The sequence below is a fragment of the Pristiophorus japonicus genome, chromosome 1, assembly GCF_044704955.1.
Source record: "Pristiophorus japonicus isolate sPriJap1 chromosome 1, sPriJap1.hap1, whole genome shotgun sequence".
NCBI classification, from domain to species: Eukaryota; Metazoa; Chordata; class Chondrichthyes; family Pristiophoridae; genus Pristiophorus; species Pristiophorus japonicus.
The window spans coordinates 67,932,175-67,954,607 of NC_091977.1; positions in this window are offsets into that span (position 1 = coordinate 67,932,175).

The following is a 22,433-nucleotide window of genomic DNA, read 5'->3' on the forward strand; positions in this document are numbered from 1 at the left end:
TACTTTAGGGTTAGGTTGTTACAATCCATGTGTACTGTATGGTTAGGGTGCTACAATCCACCTGTACCATGGGGTTAGGGTGTTGCTGTAAAGTCCTTACACAATACCACAAATCCACACGAGGCACATTCTATGGACAAGGTCACTCCATGACCTGAATCTTTATTCACAGGACCAAGAAGTGCTGACTCTGCGTGGGACCTCCCTTTGTATACCTGGATGACCAGGTGAGGAGTGTCTCCCACAAGTTCACCCCCTGTGGTCAAGGTGTGCATTTCTTACGTATATACAGTATTGCAGTGTTGTTACATAAAGGTTACATACATGACATCACCTCCCCCCCCCCCCCCCAACATCTTATTGGGATCATAGGTTAAATCTCTCGGGTGGTCTGCGCTCTCTCGTGGAGCGCCGCAGTTGAGGCTCTGGTTGTTGAGCCTTGGTATGCGTGTCTGTCACCTGTGGTGATTCCGGCCTGTCCGGGCTGACCGCAGGGACTGTGCATGCTGCTGAATGTTCTTGTTGCTCGTTCACTGGCGGTGGTGTGAATACCATCTCATGATCTTCCTCAGGTTCCTCAGTGTCCATGCTGAACCTTTTTTTTACTTGGTCCAGATGCTTGAGGCATATCTGCCCATTGTTAAGTTTAACCACTATGACCCTATTCCCCTCTTTGTCTATTACAGTACCCTCAAGCCATTTGGGCCCCAAAGTGTGATTGAGAACAAATACGGGATCATCAATTTCTATACTTCTCCCCTTGATTTTCGGTCATGGTACTTGTTTTGGGACTGGCGCTTTCCCTCAACATTGTCGGACAGGACTGGATGAATGAGGGACAGCCGAGTTTTGAGTGTTCGTTTCATGAGTAGTTCGGCGGGCGGGACCCCTGTGAGCGAGTGCCGTCGGGACCTATAGGCCAGCAGGAGGCGCGATAGGCGGCACTGAAGGGAGGGTCCTTGAATCCTGGGCATGCCTTGTTTTATGATTTGGACCGGACATTCCGCCTGGCCATTGGAGGCCGGCTTGAATGGTGCTGTCCTGACATGGTTAATGCCATTGCCCGACATGAACTCCCGGAATTCGTAGCTTGTGAAACATGGCCCATTATCGCTAACAAGGATGTCCGGCAAGCCGTGGGTCGCAAAGGCCGCGCGCAGACTCTCCACGGTGGTGGATGTCGTGCACGAATTCAAAATGATGCACTCGCACCCCAGATTACCTGAAGGTGTTGGGAATATGGTTCGGAGCGGACGGGGCGTGCGCCAAAAACTGGGAAGAGCGTATCGCCAAAGTGAAGCAAAAACTGGGATGGTGGAAGCTGCGCTCCCTCTCCATGGCAGGAAAGAACCTGGTCATCAGGAGTGAGGTGCTCTCGGTGTTGCTGCACGTGGCACAGGTCTGGCCCATCTCTCGCTCCTGTGCCGCGGCAGTCACCCGGGCCGTCTTCCACTTTGTCTGGAGGTCCAAAATGGACCGTGTCCGCAGAGACACGCTGTACAAATCTCTGGACAGTGGAGGAAAGGATGTTCCGAACGTGGCCCTCATCCTGATGGCCACCTTTGTGTGCAGCTGCATCAAGCTGTGCACAGACCCCCGGTACGCAAACACCAAGTGTCACTACGTGCTGAGGTTCTACCTGTCCCCGGTGTTGCGAAGGATGGGCCTGGCCATGCTGCCGCGAAACGACCCCACCAGCTGGACCATGCCTGTCCATCTGTCCATCTGTGGAAAAGTTTTTCACAAAAAACCCGTTTGACCACAAAGCCATAAAACAGTGGTCAGCACGTAACGTCCTGGACGCCCTACGAAAGAAGGAAAGGGTGGACCCTGTCAGGTGGTTCCCTGAGCGGACTGTCGAACTCGTTTGGCAGAACGTCTCATCGCCAGAGCTGTCACACAAGCACCAAGACGTAGCTTGGTTGACGGTGAGGAGGGCTCTACCCGTCAGAGCGTTCATGCACAGCCGACGTCTCAGCAGCATGGCATGGTGCCCCCGAGGTCGGCTGCGGGGCGGACGAGACTGTCACCCATCTCCTTCAAGATTGCGCCTTTGCAAGGCGGGTCTGGAAAGAGATGCAGTGGTTGCTGTCGAGGTTCATCCCGAGCAGCTCCGTAACACAGGACTCTGTGCTCTACGGGCTGTTCCCAGGGACACACACCGAGACAGACATCACCTGCTGCTGGAGGGCCATCAACTCGGTGAAAGACACACTTTGGTCTTGCTGAAACTTGCTGGTCTTCCAGAGCAAGGAGATGTCCACGTCTGCGTGTTGCAGTCTGGCGCAATCCAAGATCCAGGACTATGTGCTGAGGGACGCACTAAAAATTGGTGCAGCCGCCGCAAAGGCACGGTGGGGAAGAGCCACAGTTTAAAGCCCTTCCACCGTGGTAAACCCAGGGGATGGAATCAGTATAAAACTCCCCTCGGGCTGCAATGGTAAACCTTTCGTATACATAGAGCACATGATCTGCAAACACCTATGTAGTGCCATATATAATGCAAGTTCTGTTGCGTAATGCATGTTGGAAACAAATGTAACTGTACAATCACTGTGTACCGTATAGTAACACATGTAATGTAACTTGATGAACGTACCACAATGTATCCTGGATTGTATGAATTGTACCTTGAAATGTAAAGTAAAGAAATGTATTGAACGGAACTGCGGTCAGCATCCGAATGTAATGTATGGAATTGCTGACCGCATCCAAATGTACTGAACTACTTTCGAATGTATTGTGCAAATTTTTATATGAATAAAGTATATTTTGAAATAATTTTTTTTTTAAAAAGCTGCACTCGATCCATTTCGAGTACACATCAACCACAATGAGAAACATTTTTCCCATGAACGGGCCCACGTAATCTACGTGACTGCGTGACCATGGCCTGGTGGGCCAGGGCCACGGGCTGAGTGGGGCCTCCCTGGGGGCATTGCCCAGCTGGGCACACGTCGTGCACCTGCGAACACAGTGTTCCAGGTCTGAGTCAATTCCCGGCCACCACACATGTGACGGGCAATGGCCTTCATTAGCACGATGCCTGGGTGCTCGCTGTGGAGTTCCCTGATGAATGCTTCCCTGCCCCTCTGGGGCATGACTACCCGGCTGCCCATAGTAGGCAGTCGGCTTGGATGGAGAGCTCATCCATCCATTTGTGAAACGGTCTGACCTCCTCAGGGCATGCTCCATGTGCGGGCGCCCAATCCCCAGTCAGGACACATTTCTTAATCAAGGATAGAAGGGGATCTCTGTTGGTCCAGATTTTGATCTGGCGGGCTGTGATGGGGGAGCCTGCGCTGTCAAAGACATCGACAGCCATGACCATCTCAGCGCTTTGCTCTGCTGTCCCCTCAGTGGTGGCCAGTGGAAGCCTGCTGAGCGCGTTAGCGCAGTTTTTGGTGCCGGGCCGGTGCCGGATGGTGTAGTCATACGCAGCCAGCGTAAGAACCCATCGCTGTATGCGAGTTGATGCATTGGCATTGACAGCCTTGCTGTCTGAGAGCAGGGATGTTAACGGCTTATGGTTCGTTTCTAATTCGAACCTCCTGCCAAAAAGATACTGATGCATCTTTTTCACCCCATAGACACATGCGAGTGCTTCCTTCTCAACCATCCCATATCTCCGTTCTGCTTGAGAGAGCAACCTGGAGGCATAAGCCACAGGTTGTAGTTGGCCCTCAGCGTTACCCTGCTGCAGCACGCACCCAACCCCATAGGACGATGCATCACATGTCAGAACTAATTTCTTACAGGAGTCATACAGGGTCAACAACTTATTTGAACAAAGTAAGTTCCACGCCTGATTGAAAACCCTTTCCTGACAATCCCCTCAAAACCAATCGCAACCCTTACACAGGAGCACGTGCAGGGGCTCCAACAATGTGCTTAAGTTTGGCAGAAAGTTCCCGAAATAGTTCAAGAGTCCCAGAAATGAACGCAACTCCGATGTGTTGTAGTGCCTGGGTGCTCGTCGAATCGCCACCGTTTTGGATTTGGTAGGCCGAATCCCGTCTGCAGCAACCGTCCTGCCCAGAAACTCGACCTCGGGAGCCAAAAACACACACTTGGACTTCTTGAGTCGCAGGCCTACCCGGTCCAGTCGGCGTAGCGCCTCCTCCAGGTTGTGGAGGTGTTCCTCGGTGTCATGACCGGTGATGAGGATGTCGTCCTGAAATACGATCATTCTGGGAATGGATTTGAGCAGGTTTTCCATGTTCCTTTGAAAAATCGCGGCTGCTGATCGAATGCCAAACGGACACCTGTTGTAAACAAACAGTCCCTTGTGCGTGGTGATGGTGGTCAGTAGTTTAGATTCATTGGCCAGTTCTTGGGTCATGTAGGCTGAAGTGAGATCCAACTTGGTGAACAGCTTGCCGCCTGCCAGCGTGGCAAAAAGGTCCTCTGCTCTCGGGAGCGGGTATTGGTCTTGTAGGGACACCCGGTTGATAGTGGCCTTGTAGTCGCCACAGATCCTGACCGAGCCATCCGCTTTTAGGACGGGAACGATGGGGCTCGCCCAGTCGCTGAATTCAATGGGCGAGATGATGCCCTCTCTCAGCAACCGGTCCAACTCGCTCTCAATTTTCTCCCGCATCACATACGGCACAGCTCTGGCTTTGTGGTGCACTGGTCTGGCGTCTGGGGTGATGCGTATCACTACTTTGGTACCTTTGAACGTCCCGACGCCAGGTTGAAATAGTGACTCAAATTGCTGTAGGACCTGTGAGCATGAACTTCGCTCCACAGATGAAATGGCGTGCACATCCCCCCATTTCCAGTTCATCTCAGCTAACCACCAGCCTCGTTTATTAGCCTGGTTACAGGCTTTCTGCACATTCTGGCTAAATGGCCAGTGAAGTTACAATTTCTGCAGATGAACTGTTGAAACCTGCAAGTCCTGGCAGCATGTCTGCCCCCACACCTCCAGCATGAACTGAGATTCCCATTGTTGTGAACAAAAGAGCTGTTACAAGGCATTCCTCGCTGATTGTTCCTTTGACTGCTCTTGAGCACCCTGTTAGTGGGTGTCAATGGCCCCATCCCGGGCCGCATTGTCCACTGGGAGGGTGAAAATGTCCGTTCAGCCTACCATTGTCTCTGTTGGAGACTTACTTTTGGGTCTATTGCTGCCTGGGGTGTGTTGAACTGCCCTTGCCTGCCTGCGGGGCTCTGTGTCACATTTATGATATTGACTCCCTGATCCATCGCCACGTTTGAGGCAGAATTGTGCGCCTATATTATCTTGGTTTCCTCCTCCCCTGCCATAAAAGTCTGAGCCATCAACGCCGCCGCTTCCAAGGTCAAGTCCTTGGTCACAATTAGCTTTCTGAAAATCCCGGCATGACCAATGCCCTCAATAAAGAAATCCCTTAACATCTCCCCCCTGCAGGCATCTGTGAACTTACAGAGGCTGGCCAAGCACCGGAGGTCCGCAACGAAATCCGGTATGCTCTGTCCTTCCCGCCGTCGGTGGGTATAGAATCTGTGTCGGGCCATGTGTATACTGCTCGCCGGTTTGAGTGCTCACCGATTAGTTTGCTGAGCTCTTCAAAGGTTTTGTCCACCGGCTTCACGGGTGCTAGCAGGTCTTTCATGAGCGCGTGAGTCTTACGTCCACAACTGGTCAGCAGATGAGCCCTTCGTTTGTCAGCCGCTGCCGCTCCCAGCCAATCCTCTGCTGGAGCCTCTCAATGAAATTGTCCCAGTCCTCACCAACACAGTACCGTTCATCTGTGCTGCCGGTGGCCATTCTCGTGGGTCATTGATTCCTGTTTCTCGTCGCCAATGTAAAGTCCTTACACAATACAACAAATCCACACGAGGTACATTCTATGGACAAGGTCACTCCATGACCTGAACCTTTATTCACAGGACCAAGGAGTGCTGACCCTGCGTAGGACCTCCCTTTATATACCTGGATGACCAGGTGAGGAGTATCTCCCACAAGTTCACCCCCTGTGGTCAAGGTGTGCATTTCTTACGTATATACAGTATTGCAGTGTTGTTACATAAAGATTACATACATGACAGTTACAATCCATCTGTACTGTGGGGTTAGGGTGTTACAATCTACCTGTACCATGGGGTTAGGGTGTTACAATCCACCTGGGGTTAGGGTGTTAAAATCCACCTGTACCATGGGGTTAGGTTGTTACAATCCATCTGTACCATGGGGTTAGTGTGTTACAATCCACCTGTACCATGGGGTTAGGGTGTTACAATCCACCTGTATACTGGGGTTAGGGTGTTACAATCCACCTGTACTGTAGGGTTAGGGTGTTACAATCCACCTGTACTGTAGGGTTCGGGTGTTACAATCCATGTGTACTGTAGAGTTAGGGTTTTACAACCCACCTGTACTGTATGGTTAGGGTGTTACAATCCACCTCTGCCATGGAGTTAAGGTGTTACAATCCACCTGTACCATGGGTTTAGTGTGTTACAATCCACCTGTACCATGGGGTTAGGATGTTACAATCCATCTGTATCCTGGAGTTAGGGTGTTACAATCCATCTGTACCATGGGGTTAGTGTGTTACAATCCACCTGTACTATGGGGTTGGGGTGTTACAATCCACCTGTATACTGGGGTTAGGGTGTTACAATCCACCTATACCATGGGGTTAGGGTGTTACAATCCATCTGTATCCTGGAGTTAGGGTGTTACAATCCATCTGTACTATGGGGTTAGGGTGTTACAATCCACCTGTACCATGGGGTTAGGGTGTTACAATCCACCTGTATGCTGGGGTTAGGGTGTTACAATCCACCTATACCATGGGGTTAGGGTGTTACAATCCACCTGTACCATGGGGTTAGGGTGTTACAATCCATCTGTACTATGGGGTTAGTGTGTTACAATCCACCTGTACCATGGGGTTAGGATGTTACAATCCATCTGTACCATGGGGTTAGGGTGTTACAATCCATCTGTACCATGGGGTTAGGGTGTTACAATCCACCTGTACTGTAGGGTTAGGGTGTTACAATCTACGTGTACTGTAGGGTTAGGGTTTTACAATCCACCTGTACTGTATGGTTAGGGTGTTACAATTCACCTGTACCACAGGGTTAGGGTGTTACAATCCACCTCTGCCATGGAGTTAAGGTGTTACAATCCACCTGTACCATGGGCTTAGTGTGTTACAATCCACCTGTACCATGGGGTTAGGATGTTACAATCCATCTGTATCCTGGAGTTAGGGTGTTACAATCCACCTGTACCATGGGGTTAGGGTGTTACAATCCACCTGTATCGTGGGGTTAGGATGTTACAATCCATCTGTACGTTGGGGTTAGGGTGTTACAATCCACCTGTACCATGGGGTTAGGTTGTTCAATGCTTGTAGCATTCATAACAAAATAGATGAGTTGACAGCACAAATTGATACAAATGGGTATGATCTGATAGCCATTACAGAGATGTGGTTGCAAGGTGACCAGAACTGGGAACTAAATATTCAGGGGTATTTGACAATTTGGATGGACATAAAGAAAGAAAAAGGATGTGGGCTAGCTCTGTTGATAAAGGATGGAATCAATGCAATAGTGAGAAATGATATTGGCTCAAATAATCAGGATGTTGAAACAGTTTGGGTGGAGATAAGGAATAATAAGAGGAAAAAGTCACTGCTGGGCGTAATCTATAGGCACCCTAACAGTGGCAACTCTGTTGGTCGGAATATAAACCAAGAAATAGTGGGGGTTTGTAAAAAGGGAACAGGAATAATCATGGGTGATTTTAACCTCCATATTGATTGGGCAAATCAAATTGGTCAGTGTAGCCTTGAGGAGGAGTTCATAGAATGCATAAGGGACGGGTTCCTTGAGCAGTATGTAACGGAACCAACCAGGGGGCAGGCTATCTTAGATCTGGTCCTGTGTAATGAGACAGGATTAATAAACATCTCCTAGTAAAGGATCCCCTCGGAATGAACGGTCATAGCATGATTGTATTTCAAATTCAGATGGAGGACGAGAAAGTTGGATCTCAAACTAGTGTACTAAGCTTAAATAAAGGAGACTATGAAGGTATGAGGGCAAAGTTGGGTAAAGTGGACTGGGAAAATAGATTAAAGTGTAGGGCGGTTGATGAACAGTGGCGTACATTTAAGGAGAAATTTCATAACTCTCAAGAAAAATATATTCCAGTGAGGAGGAAAGGGTGTAAGAGAAAAGATAGCCTTCCGTGGCTAACTAAAGAAATAAAGGATGGTATCCAATTAAAAACAAGGGCATACAAAGTGGCAAAAACTAGTGGGAAGACAGAAGATTGGGAAGCCTTTAAAAGCCAGCAAAGAATGACTAAAAAAATTATTAAGCAAGGGAAAATAGTCCATGGGCTAGAACCTCGCACAATGGGCGTTATTTCCGGCGTGGGCGTTAAAAAAGGGTTTACAGATCGCTGGCTTCTCTCCCATTCTCAAAAAACCTAGTTTACATTTTTGAAGATGGCCACGAGCGATATCAAATGGCCGGTAGCGTTAAATTTTTCTGATCTTCTGCCATAAAGTGTGGCCATCCTTAGCAATGGCATGGCAACGCTCGATTCCCGCGATTCAGGAGGTCAAGGGTCATCATGACATGCGCAGAAGAGGAAACAGAGAGAGAGGGAGCTCAGAGGGACTGAAAGCGTGTGCGGCTGTGGTGTGTGCCTGTTTGGCTGTTGTGGGAGGAGCAACGGAGATTCACCAGAAGCAAAAAGCCTACTAAGCACCAAGAATATAGTTGGCACCGAGTTTTTGCCCAACAAATAAGATATAACATGGAAGGGATGGAGGAGGCCCTGGAGCTGGTAGCCAGGAACACTGGTGGCAGAGGGCTCCCAGTGGTCCCGGAGCGCTGCACTGCACCCCAAGGTGACACATCCCCATTGCCAACCAAACATGAGAGCCAGCAGCAACATCTTGCTTATGGCTTGGAGTACATTCCCACCCTGGGACCGTCCTCTCCCGTATCCATCCAAGCAGCGCTTCGGCTGTCACCCGCACCCCCCACCCCCCAATGAAGCATCGCTTGAGGACCTCCTCGGCCAGGCGGCTTGGAGTCAGGAAGGTAAGGGGAAGGTGTAGAGGTAGGGAGGAGAAGTGGGGGTGGGGTGGGGGTGAGGGGGTGGAAAGGATTGGTTTATACAGAAATACTGATGATTTCAGACTAATGGTTGGTTTAAATGTTTTTAATTTAACAAAACCTTGTAGCACATTGGCTCAGATAGCTGCACCATTACACACTGGTGATTCCTTAACATCAAAGGATATAATCACACTTTTAACTTCAATCAACTTAAACTTTAACTGTCACCAAGGTAATGCCCACCATTGATGTATGACCTGCATACCCAGCAATGTGTCAGCCTTGTAAATAACACCAACATTCTTTCAGGCAAAACGATTATTGATGAGCTCCTGACGTAAGGCTCTCGCAGCAATCATGCCACCACGGGCCCTTTCATGCGGTTTACAGGGGGGCCTGGCTTCAGCGCCAGCCTGATTGTTTGGCCCGATATCAACGTCCACCTCCTCATCCTCCTCTTCCTCTCTCTGGTGAGGTGGACTGTCAGACTCATCAGGCAATTCTTATCCCCTCCTGATAGCTAAGTTGTGCAGTATGGAGCACACCGCCATAAATTGAGCTAGCTGCTCAGGGTGGTATTGGAGCTCGTTTCCCAAATGGTCCAGGCATCTAAAGTGCTGCTTCAGCACTCCAATGGTTTTCCCCACGATATTGTGAGTTGTTCTGTGGCTCTCGTTGTATCGCCTCTCGGCCTCGATGAGGCCATATCCTTTGTCCCCAAGCATCCAGCATTGACCTTGTGGCTCATGGTTAAACAAGTCAGATACAGTGCTCTCACGCAGGATGTGAGCATCATGGATGCTGCCCGGAAATTGAGCATTCACTGCCAGTATAATTTGCTGGTGGTCGACAACCAGCTGGACATTCAGGGAGTGGAATCCCTTGCGGTTCCTGAAAACCTCAGCATCCTGAAAATGTGCCCGCATCGCGATGTGCGGACAGTCTATTGTTCCCTGCACCTTGAGGAAGTTTGCAATTCTGGAGAATCCTAGAGCCCTCTCACTCTATGCCTCCCTGGTCATAGGGAAGCTGCATGCGTACAGGGCTTCAGTGACCTGATTAATGTGGCTAGCTGAGAAAGTCCACAAATGTCGCCAACTGTGGCCTGAAAAGAACCCGAGGCGTAGAACAACAGTGCCGCGGTGACTTTGACCTTGATGGACAGTGCAGTACTGATGGTGCTGGCAGACTGCAGATCTGCCCTTATCTGCTGGCATACCTCAGTGAAAACCTTTTTGTGGAAGTGCAGTCTCCGAAGGCAGGTGGTGTCGGGCAAGTCGAGGTAAGACTGCTTCTCCTTGTACTTGCGGTGGGTGTAACGTCTGGTCCTCCTTATATGTCTGTCATGTCTTACATTGGGCACATAATGCAGTGGAGTGTTCCTTCGGCGATGTCGAGTCTGCTGCATGTATCTGGTCGCCAAGAGAGCGTGAGAAAGGACAGGCTCCATTGCAGTAGCTCTCTGTTTTCCACCGATTGGTCACAAACAAGGAATGTCCTGACGAACACACCTCTTCAATTCCAATCGGTCACAGTGTGGTCAAGATGTTTTTATAGAGGTTCACATCAACTCGAACGACCTGCAGAGTATATCCGAACTCTACCGAGGTTGAAGCAAAGCAGCCTTTTAAAGGATACGACATGTGATCTACAAAATGGCGTCCATAACATTGTGATTCGTCCCGGTTAGTTCCACTTTTTGTGGGTGGTTTTTTTAAGCGAGCGATATTGTGGGCGATATGTGTGCGAGGTGGTGAAATTTTCGATGGCCGATCTCCATGGCCGCTAGTTTGGGTAAATATGCTCTTTACGACAGAAAACAGTGGGCGGGCGTTAATATTGAATCTCGCCGTTAATTCTGTGTGGAAAGTAACGCTGGCCGATATTATGGGCGTTGAATTGGCCCACTCTGCTGATTCCGCAAAAAAAAAATGGGTGGACAGTAATATTTGTTTCTCAGCGTAAACGCACGGGGAAAGTAACGCTCAGCGATAAGTTTCCGAAAAATGCCCTCCGGTTTCCATTTTGTGCCAAAATGGGCGCTATATGGGCGTTATAAGAAAATAAGAACATAAGAATTAGGAACAGGAGTAGGCCATCTAGCCCCTCGAGCCTGCTCCGCCATTCAACAAGATCATGGCTGATCTGGCCGTGGACTCAGCTCCACTTACCCGCCCGCTCCCCATTACCCTTAATTCCCTTATTGGTTAAAAATCTGTCTATCTGTGACTTGAATACATTCAATGAGCTAGCCTCAACTGCTTCCTTGGGCAGAGAATTCCACAGATTCACAACCCTCTGGGAGAAGAAATTCCTTCTCAACTCAGTTTTAAATTGGCTCCCCCGTATTTTGAGGCTGTGCCCCCTAGTTCTAGACTCCCCGACCAGTGGAAACAACCTCTCTGCCTCGATCTTGTCTATCCCTTTCATTATTTTAAATGTTTCTATAAGATCACCCCTCATCCTTCTGAACTCCAATGAGTAAAGACCCAGTCTACTCAATCTATCATCATAAGGTAACCCCCTCATCTCCGGAATCAGCCTCGTGAATCGTCTCTGTACCCCCTTCAAAGCTAGTATATCCTTCCTTAAGTGAGGTGACCAAAACTGCATGCAGTACTCTAGGTGCGGCCTTACCAATACCCTATACAGTTGCAGCAGGACCTCCCTGCTTTTGTACTCCATCCCTCTCGCAATGAAGGCCAACATTCCATTCGCCTTCCTGATTACCTGCTGCACCTGCAAACTAACTTTTTGGGATTCATGCACAAGGACCCCCAGGTCCCTCTGCCCGGAGCATGTTGTAATTTCTCCCCATTCAAATAATATTCACTTTTACTGTTTTTTTTCCCAAGGTGGATGACCTCACACTTTCCGACATTGTATTCCATCTGCCAAACCTTAGTCCATTCGCTTAACCTATCTAAATCTCTTTGCAGCCTTTCTGTGTCCTCTACACAACCCGCTTTCCCACTAATCTTTGTGCCATCTGCAAATTTTGTTACACTACACTCTGTCCCCTCTTCCAGGTCATCTATGTATATTGTAAACAGTTGTGGTCCCAGCACCGATTCCTGTGGCACACCACTAACCACCGATTTCCAACCTGAAAAGGACCCATTTATCCCGACTCTCTGCTTTTTGTTTGCCAGCCAATTCTCTGTCCATGCTAATACATTTCCTCTGACTCCGCGTAACCTTATCTTCTGCAGTAACCTTTTGTGTGGCACCTTATCGAATGCCTTTTGGAAATCTAAATACACCACATCCATCGGTACACCTCTATCCACCATGCTCATTATATCCTCAAAGAATCCCAGTAAATTAGTTAAACATGATTTCCCCTTCATGAATCCATGTTGCGTCTGCTTGATTGCACTATTCCTATCTAGATGTCCCGCTATTTCTTCCTTAATGATATTTCAAGCATTTTCCCCACTACAGATGTTAAACTAACCGGCCTATAGTTTCCTGCCTTTTGTCTGGCCCCTTTTTTAAACAGAGGCGTTACATTAGCTGTTTTCCAATCCGCTGGTACCTCCCCAGAGTCCAGACACTTTTGGTAGATTATAACGAATGCATCTGCTATAACTTCCACCATCTCTTTTAATACCCTGGGATGCATTTCATCAGGACCAGGGGACTTGTCTACCTTGAGTCCCATTAGCCTGTCCAGCACTACCCCCCTAATGATAGTGATTGTCTCAAGGTCCTCCCTTCCCACATTCCTGTGACCAGCAATTTTTGGCATGGTTTTTGTGTCTTCTACTGTGAAGACTGAAGCAAAATAATTGTTTAAGGTCTCAGCCATTTCCACATTTCCCATTATTCAATCCCCCCTTCTCATCTTCTAAGGGACCAACATTTACTTTAGTCACTCTTTTCCGTTTTATATATCTGTAAAAGCTTTTACTATCCGTTTTTATGTTTTGCGCAAGTTTACCTTCGTAATCTATCTTTCCTTTCTTTATTGCTTTCTTAGTCATTCTTTGCTGTCGTTTAAAATTTTCCCAATCTTCTATTTTCCCACTAACCTTGGCCACCTTATATGCATTGGTTTTTAATTTGATACTCTCCTTTATTTCCTTGGTTATCCATGGCTGGTTATCCCTTCTCTTACCGCCCTTATTTTTCACTGGAATATATTTTTGTTGAGCACTATGAAAGAGCTTAAAAGTCCTCCACTGTTCCTCAATTGTGCCACCGTTTAATGTGTGTTTCAAGTCTACTTTAGCCAACTCTGCCCTCATCCCACTGTAGTCCCCTTTGTTTAAGCATAGTATGCTCGTTTGAGACACTACTTCCTCACCCTCAATCTGTATTACAAATTCAACCATACTGTGATCACTCATTCCGAGAGGATCTTTTACTAGGAGATCGTTTATTATTCCTGCCTCATTACACAGGACCAGATCTAAGATCGTTTGCTCCCTTGTAGGTTCTGTAACATACTGTTCTAAGAAACAATCCCGTATGCATTCCATGAATTCCTCCTCCAGGCTACCCCATGCGATTTGATTTGACCAATCGATATGTAGTTTAAAATCCCCCATGATTACTGCTGTTCCTTTTTCACATGCCTCCATTATTCCCTTGATTATTGCCCTCCCCACCGTGAAGTTATTATTTGGGGGCCTATAAACTACGCCCACCAGTGACTTTTTCCCCTTACTATCTCTAATCACCACCCACAATGATTCAACATTTTGTTCATTAGAGCCAATATCGTCTCTCACAACTGCCCTGATATCATCCTTTATTAACAGAGCTACACTACCTCCTTTCCCTTCTTGTCTATCTTTCCGAATCGTCAGATACCCCTGTATGTTTAATTCCCAGTCTTGGCCACCCTGCAACCACGTTTTTGTAATGGCCACCAAATCATACCCATTTGTAATGATTTGTGCCGTCAACTCATATACTTTATTTCGAATGCTGCGTGCGTTTAGGTAGAGTGTTTTAATACTAGTTTTTAAACCATGATTTTTAGTTTTGACCCCTCCTGCAGCCCCTTTATATTCAGTGACCCTTTTTGTTTTTTGCCTTGGGTTTCTCTGCCCTCCACTTTTACTCATCTCCTTTCTGTCTTTTGCTTTTGTCTCCTTTTTGTTTCCCTCTGTCCCCCTGCATTGGTTCCCATCCCCCTGCCATATTAGTTTAACTCCTCCCCAACAGCACTAGCAAACACTCCCCCTAAGACATTGGTTCCGGTCCTGCCCAGGTGCAGACCATCCGGTTTGTACTGGTCCCACCTCCCCCAGAACCGGTTCCAATGCCCCAGGAATTTGAATCCCTCCCTGCTGCATCACTGCTCAAGCCACGTATTCATCGGAGCTATCCTCTCTGACTAGCACGTGGCACTGGTAGCAATCCTGAGATTACTACTTTTGAGGTCCTATGTTTTAATTTAGCTCCTAGCTCCTTAAATTCGTCTTGTAGGACTTCATCCCTTTTTTTACCTATATCGTTGGTACCAATGTGCACCACGACAACTGGCTGTTCACCCTCCCTTTTCAGAATGTCCTGCACCTGCTCCGAGACATCCTTGACCCTTGCACCAGGGAGGCAACATACCATCCTGGAGTCTCGGTTGCGGCCGCAGAAACGCCTATCTATTCCCCTTACAATTGAATCCCCTATCACTATCGCTCTCCCACTCTATTTCCTGCCCTCCTGTGCAGCAGAGCCAGCCACGGTGCCATGAACTTGGCTGCTGCTGCCCTCACCTGATGACTCATTCCCCTCAACAGTACTCAAAACGGTGTATCTGTTTTGCAGGGGGATGACCGCAGAGGACCGCTGCACTACCTTCCTTGCACTGCTCTTCCTGCTGGTCTTCCATTCCCTAGCTGGCTGTGGACCCTTCACCTGTGGTAAGACCAGCTTGCTACATGTGCTACTCACGTCATTCTCAGCATCGTGGATGCTCCAGAGTGAATCCACCCTCAGCTCCAATTCCGCAACGCGGACCATCAGGAGCTGGAGGTGGACACATTTCCCGCACACGAAGTCATCAGGGACACCGGAAGTGTTCCTGAGTTCCCACATGGTACAGGAGGAGCATATCATGTGACCGAGCTCTCCTGCCATGACTTAACCCTTAGATACACTTAAATTGGCAACAACAATGTTAACGTTTACTCACTGTGATAGAAGAGAAAAAAGAAAAACTACTCACCAATCCAGCCAATCACTTATCCCCTTGGCTGTGACGTTATCTTTCTGTTTCTTTCGACTTCTTTTTTGCCTTTTCCCTGTAGCTGCACAAGTATGCCTCTCCACACACCTCGTCGACGCTGGGCCCCGGACTCCCTGCTGTGCCTTTTATAGGCTTCACCAACGAACTCCATGTGCTACTCATTTCAGCGGTAAAATGGGCGTGAAGTGGGCGTTAAGCAGGCAAAAGAAGTGGAGGTTCTAGCCCTTTGAAAGTAAACTCGCATGAAATATAAAAACAGATAGCAAGTGTTTCTACAGATATATAAAAAGGAAAAGAGTGGCTAAAATAAATGTTGGTCCCTTAGAGAATGAAACCGAGGAATTAGTGATGGGGAACATGGAGATGGCAGAAACTCTGAACAAATATTTTGTATCAGTCTTTATGGTAGGGGACACTAAAAATATTCCAACAGTGCATAGTCAAGGGGCTATAGGAGGGGAGGAACTTAACACAATCACAATTACTAAGGAGGTGGTACTCAGTAAGATAATGGGACTAAAGGCGGATAAATCCCCTGGACCTCATGGCTTGCATCCTAGGGTCTTAAGAGAAGTAGTGGCAGGGATTGTGGATGCATTGGTTGTAATTTATCAAAATTCCCTGGATTCTGGGGAGGTCCCAGCAGATTGGAAAACTGCAAATGTAATGCCCCTATTTAAAAAAGGAGGCAGACAAAAAGCAGGAAACTATAGACCAGTTAGCCTAACATCTGCTGTTGGGAAAATGTTGGAGTCCATTATTAAAAAAGCAACAGCAGGACATTTGGAAAAGCATAATTCAGTCAGGCAAAGTCAGCATGGATTTATGAAGGGGAAGTCATGGAGTTCCAGAAGTCATTTGACAAGGTGCCACATAAAAGGTTACTGCACAAGATAAAAGTTCACGGGGTGGGGGATAATGTATTAGCATGGATAGATGATTGGCTAACTAACAGGAAATAGAGAGTCGGGATGAATGGTTCATTCTCGGGTTGGCAATCAGTAACTAGTGTGGTGCCGCAGGGATCAGTGCTGGGACCCCAACTATTTACAATCTATAGTAACAACTTGGAAGAAGGGACCGAGTGTAACATAGCCAAGTTTGCTGACGATATAAAGATGAGAGGAAAAGCAATGTGTAAGGAGGACACAAAAACCCTGCAAAAGGACATAGACAGGCTAAGTGAGTGGGCAAAAATTTGGCAGATGGAGTATAATGTTAGAAATTGTGAGGTTATGCAATTTGGCAGAAAAAAAATCGAAGAGCAAGTTATTATTTAAATGGAGACAAATTGCAAAGTGCTGCAGTACAGCAGGACCTGGGGTCCTGGTGCATGAAACATGAAAGGTTAGTATGCAGGTACAGCAAGGCCAATGGAATCTTGGCCTTTATTGTAAAGGGGATGGAGTATAAAAACAGGAATGTCTTGCTACAGTTATAAAGGGTATTGGTGAGGCCACATCTGGAATACTGCGTACAGTTTTGGTTTCCATATTTAAGAAAGGATATACTTGCTTTAGAGGCAGTTCAAAGAAGGTTCACTAGGTTGATTCCGGAGATGAGTGGGTTGACTTATGAGGAAAGGTTGAGAAGGTTGGGCCTCTATTCATTGGAATTCAAAAGAATGAGAGGTGATCTTATCAAAATGTATAAGATTATGAGGGGGCTTGACAATGTGGATGCAGAGAGGATGTTTCCACTGATAGGGGAGACGAGAACTAGGGGGCATAATCTTAGAATAAGGGGCTGCCCATTTAAAACTGAGATGAGGAGGAACTTCTTCTCTCAAAGGGTTGTGTGGAATTCGCTGCCTCGGAGAGCTGTGGAAGCTGGGTCATTGAATAAATTTAAGCCAGAGATAGACAGTTTCTTAACCGATAAGGGAATAAGAGGTTATAGAAACATAGAAACATAGAAACATAGAAAATAGGTGCAGGAGTAGGCCATTCGGCCCTTTGAGCCTGCACCGCCATTCAATGAGTTCATGGCTGAACATGCAACTTCAGTACCCCATTCCTGCTTTCTCGCCATACCCCTTGATCCATCTAGTAGTAAGGACTACATCTAACTCCTTTCTGAATATATTTAGTGAATTGGCCTCAACAACTTTCTGTGGTAGAGAATTCCACAGGTTCACCACTCTCTGGGTGAAGAAGTTTCTCCTCATCTCAGTCCTAAATGGCTTACCCCTTATCCTTAGACTGTGTCCCCTGGTTCTGGACTTCCCCAACATTGGGAACATTCTTCCTGCATCTAACCTGTCTAAACCCATCAGAACTTTAAACGCTTCGATGAGATCCCCTCTCATTCTTCTGAACTCCAGTGAATACAAGCCCAGTTGATCCAATCTTTCTTGATATGTCAGTCCCGCCATCCCGGGAATCAGTCTGGTAAACCTTTGCTGCACTCCTTCAATAGCAAGAATATCCTTCCTCAAGTTAGGAGACCAAAACTGTACACAGTACTCCAGGTGTGGCCTCACCAAGGCCCTGAACAACTGTAGTAACACCTCCCTGCCCCTGTACTCAAATACCCTCGCTATGAAAGCTAACATGCCATTTGCTTTCTTAACCACCTGCTGTACCTGCATGCCAACCTTCAATGATTGATGTATCATGACACCCAGGTCTCGTTGCACCTCTCCTTTTCCTGATCTGTCACCATTCAGATAACCTCACATTTATCCACATTATACTTCATCTGCCATGCATTTGCCCACTCACCTAACCAATCCAAGTCACTCTGCAACCTCATAGCATCCTCCTCTTAGCTCACACTGCCACCCAGCTTAATGTCATCTGCAAATTTGGAGATACTACATTTAATTCCCTCGTCTAAATCATTAATGTACAATGTAAACAGCTGGGGCCCCAGCACAGAACCTTGCGGTACCCCACTAGTCACTGCCTGCCATCCTGAAAAGTACCCATTTACTCCTACTCTTTGCCTCCTGTCTGCCAACCAGTTCTCAATCCACATCAGCACAATACCCCCAATCCCATGTGCTTTAACTTTGCACATTAATCTCTTATATGGGACCTTGTCGAAAGCCTTCTGAAAGTCTAAATACACCACATCAACTGGTTCTACCTTGTCCACTCTACTGGAAACATCCTCAAAAAATTCCAGAAGATTTTTCAAGCATGATTTCCCTTTCACAAATCTATACTGGCTTTGACCTATCATGTCACCTCTTTCCAAATGCGCTGCTATGACATGCTTAATAATTGATTCCATCATTTTACCCACTACCGATGTCAGGCTGGCCGGTCTATAATTCCCTGTTTTCTCTCTCCCTCCTTTTTTAAAAAGTGGGGTTACATTGGCTACCCTCCACTCCATAGGAACTGATCCAGAGTCAATGGAATGTTGGAAAATGACTGTCAATGCATCCGTTATTTCTAAGGCCGCCTCCTTAAGTACTCTGGGATGCAGACCATCAGGCCCTAGGGATTTATCGGCCTTCAATCCCATCAATTTCCCCAACGCAATTTCCCGACTAATAAGGATTTCCCTCAGTTCCTCCTTCTTACTAGACCCTCTGACCCCTTTTATATCCGGAAGGTTGTTTGTGTCCTCCTTAGTGAATACCAACCAAAGTACTTGTTCAATTGGTCTGCCATTTCTTTGTTCCCCGTTATGACGTCCCCTGATTCTGACTGCAGGGGACCTGCGATTGTCTTTACTAACCTTTTTCTCTTTACATATCTATAGAAGCTTTTGCAGTCTGTTTTAATGTTCCCTGCAAGCTTCCTCTCTTACTCTATTTTCCCTGCCCTAATCAAACCCTTTGTCCTCCTCTGCTGAGTTCTAAATTTCTCCCAGTCCCCGGTTCGCTGCTATTTCTGGCCAATTTGTATGCCACTTCCTTGGCTTTAATATTATCCCTGATTTCCCTTGATAGCCATGGTTGAGCCACCTTCCCTTTTTTATTTTTACGCCAGACAGGGATGTACAATTGTTGTAGTTCATCCATGCGGTCTCTAAATGTCTGCCATTGCCCATCCACTGTCAACCCCTTAAGTATCATTTGCCAATCTATCCTAGCTAATTCACACCTCATACCTTCAAAGTTACCCTTCTTTAAGTTCTGGACCATGGTCTCTGAATTAACTGTTTCATTCTCCATCCTAATGTAGAATTCCACCATATTATGGTCACTCTTCCCCAAGGGGCCTCGCACAATGAGATTGCTAATTACTCCTCTCTCATTACACAACACCCAGTCTAAGATGGCCTCCCCCCTAGTTGGTTCCTCGACATACTGGTCTAGAAAACCATCCCTTATGCACTCCAGGAAATCCTCCTCCGCCGTATTGCTTCCAGTTTGGTTAGCCCAATCTATATGCATATTAAAGTCACCCATGATAACTGTTGCACCTTTATTGCATACACCCCTAATTTCCTGTTTGATGCCCTCCCCGACATCACTACTACTGTTTGGAGGTCTGTACACAACTCCCACTAACGTTTTTTGTCCTTTGGTGTTCTGCAGCTCTACCTATATAGATTCCACATCATCCAAGCTAATGTCCTTCCTAACTATTGCATTAATCTCTTTAGCCAGCTATGCTACCCCACCTCCTTTTCCTTTTATTCTATCCTTCCTGAATGTTGAATACCCTTGAATGTTGAGTTCCCAGCCCTGATCATCCTGGAGCCACGTCTCCGTAATCCCAATCACATCATATTTGTTAACATCTATTTGCACAGTTCATTCATCCACCTTATTACGGATACTCCTTGCATTAAGACACAAAGCCTTCAGGTTTGTTTTTTTTAACACCCTTTGTCCTTTTAGAATTGTGGGGAGCATGCAGGGAAGTGGAGCTGAGTCCATGATCAGATCAGGCATGCATGATCGTATTAAATGGCGGAACAGGCTCAAGGGGCCGTATGGACTACTCCTGCTCCTATTTCTTATGTTTTTATGTACAATCCATCTGTACCGTCGGGTTCGGATGTTGCAATCCACCTGTACCATGGGGTTAGGGTGTTTCAATTGACCTGTACCGTGGGGTTAGTGTGTTACACTTCGCCTGTACCATGGGGTTAGGATGTTACAATCCACCTGCACCGTGGGGTTAGTGTGTTCCAATCCACCTGTACCATGGGGTTAGGGTGTTACAATCCATCTGTACTGTAGGGTTAGGATGTTACAATCCACCTATACCGTGGGGTTAGTGTGTTACAATCCACCTGTACTGTCGGGTTAGGGTGTTACAATCCACCTATACTATAGGATTAGGATGTTACAATCCATCTGTACCATGGGGTTAGGGTGTTATAATCCACCTGTACAGTGGGGTTCGGGTGTTAAAATCCACCTCTAGCATGGGATTAGGGTGTTACAATCCATTTGTACCATGGGGGTAGGGTGTTACAATCCACCTTACCATTGGGTTAGGGTGTTACAATCCACCTGTACAGTGGGGTTCGGGTGTTACAATCCAACTGTACCATGGGGTTAGGGTGTTACAATCCACCTGTACCATTGGGTTAGGGTGTTACAATCCATCTGTACTGTAGGGCTAGGGTGTAACAATCCACCTGTACAATGGGATTAGAGTGTTACAATCCACCTGTACTGTAGGGTTAGGGTGTTAAAATCCACCTGGATCATGGGGTTAGGGTGTTGCAATTCACCTGTATCGTGGAATTAGAGTGTTATAATCCAGCTGTACCATGGGGTTAGGGTGTTACAATCCAACTGTACCATGGCGTTAGGGTGTTACTGTTATGTTCATAATAAAGTAATGTAACTGAGTACTGTAGACATGAGTAAGTGTGACTTTAGCTCCTTTATTCAAACTCCAGAGTGCTGGTACAGCATGGGAGGCCTGTTTATATACCGTGCTCCCAAGGGATACTGGGATCCCTTGGGACTGCAACAGGTATGTCCTCTGTTGGTGGTATGATACAGATTACATAGGGTTCCATACATAACATCACTCCCTCCTAAAGTCAATAGTACATTTATTTACAGGGTGAGACGATCTGGGGCTTTTCGCTCCCTTGTCGATCGTCTCGGTACAAATGCAGGTGTGGGTGAGTTGGTTGGTTCTTCGCTGGGCTGCTGGGCAATTGCCTTGTTGGGCTGCTGGGGATGGTGAGTTCATCTTCATGGTCAACCGTGATGTCGGTTGCCACTTGTGTGTGTGTTGGAGGGTCGAAGTTGGTGGTGTCCTCTTCGGGTTGCTCGTGGCTGTCTGTGAATCGCAGTTTGATTTGGTCCAAATGCTTTCTGCAAGTTAGTCCATTAGCAAGTTTGACCTGAAACATTCTACTCCCTTCTTTGGCTATGACAGTGCCAGTAAGCCATTTTGGACCGTGTCCATAGTTGAGTACAAATACAGGGTCATTGACTTCCAATCGCATGACACGTTTGCGCGATCATTGTACATGCTTTGTTGATGCCGCCTGTCCTCGATGTGATCATGGAGATCAGGATGGACAAGAGTGAGCCTTGTTTTGAGCAGTTCGGCAGGGGGAACCCCGGTGAGTGAGTGGGATCTGGTGCGGTAGCTGAGCAGGACTCGGGACAGGCGGGTCTGCAGGAAGCCTTCCGACATTCCGACACACGTTTCAAGCATTGCTTGATGGTTTGGACTGCCCATTCTGCCTGGCTGTTGGATGCGGGCTTGAATGGGTCAGATGTGACGTGCTTGCGGGTCATGAATTCCTTCAATTCAGCACTGGTGAAGCACGGCCCATTGTCGCTGATAAGGACATCAGGCAGGCCATGCGTGGCGAACATGGCCCGTAGACTTTCGATGGTGGCAGTGGACGTGCTTACAGACATTATTACACACTCAATCTATTTTGAATAAGCATCCACAACAACCAAAAACATTTTGCCTAGTCAACGTGTATCCGAGACCACGGTTTGGAGGGCCATGACCACAAACTTAGCGGTGCCTCCCTGGGTGCATCGCTCAGTTGAGAGCAAGTGTTGCATTGGCGCACGCATGACTCCAAATCTGAGTTGATGCCGGGCCACCACACATGGGATCTGGCTATAGCTTTCATCATTACTATGCCTGGGTGGGTACTGTGTAGATCGCATATGAACGTTTCCCTGCTTTTCTTAGGCAAAACCACGCGATTGCCCCACAAAAGACAGTCCGCCTGTATGGACATTTCGTCTTTGTGCCGC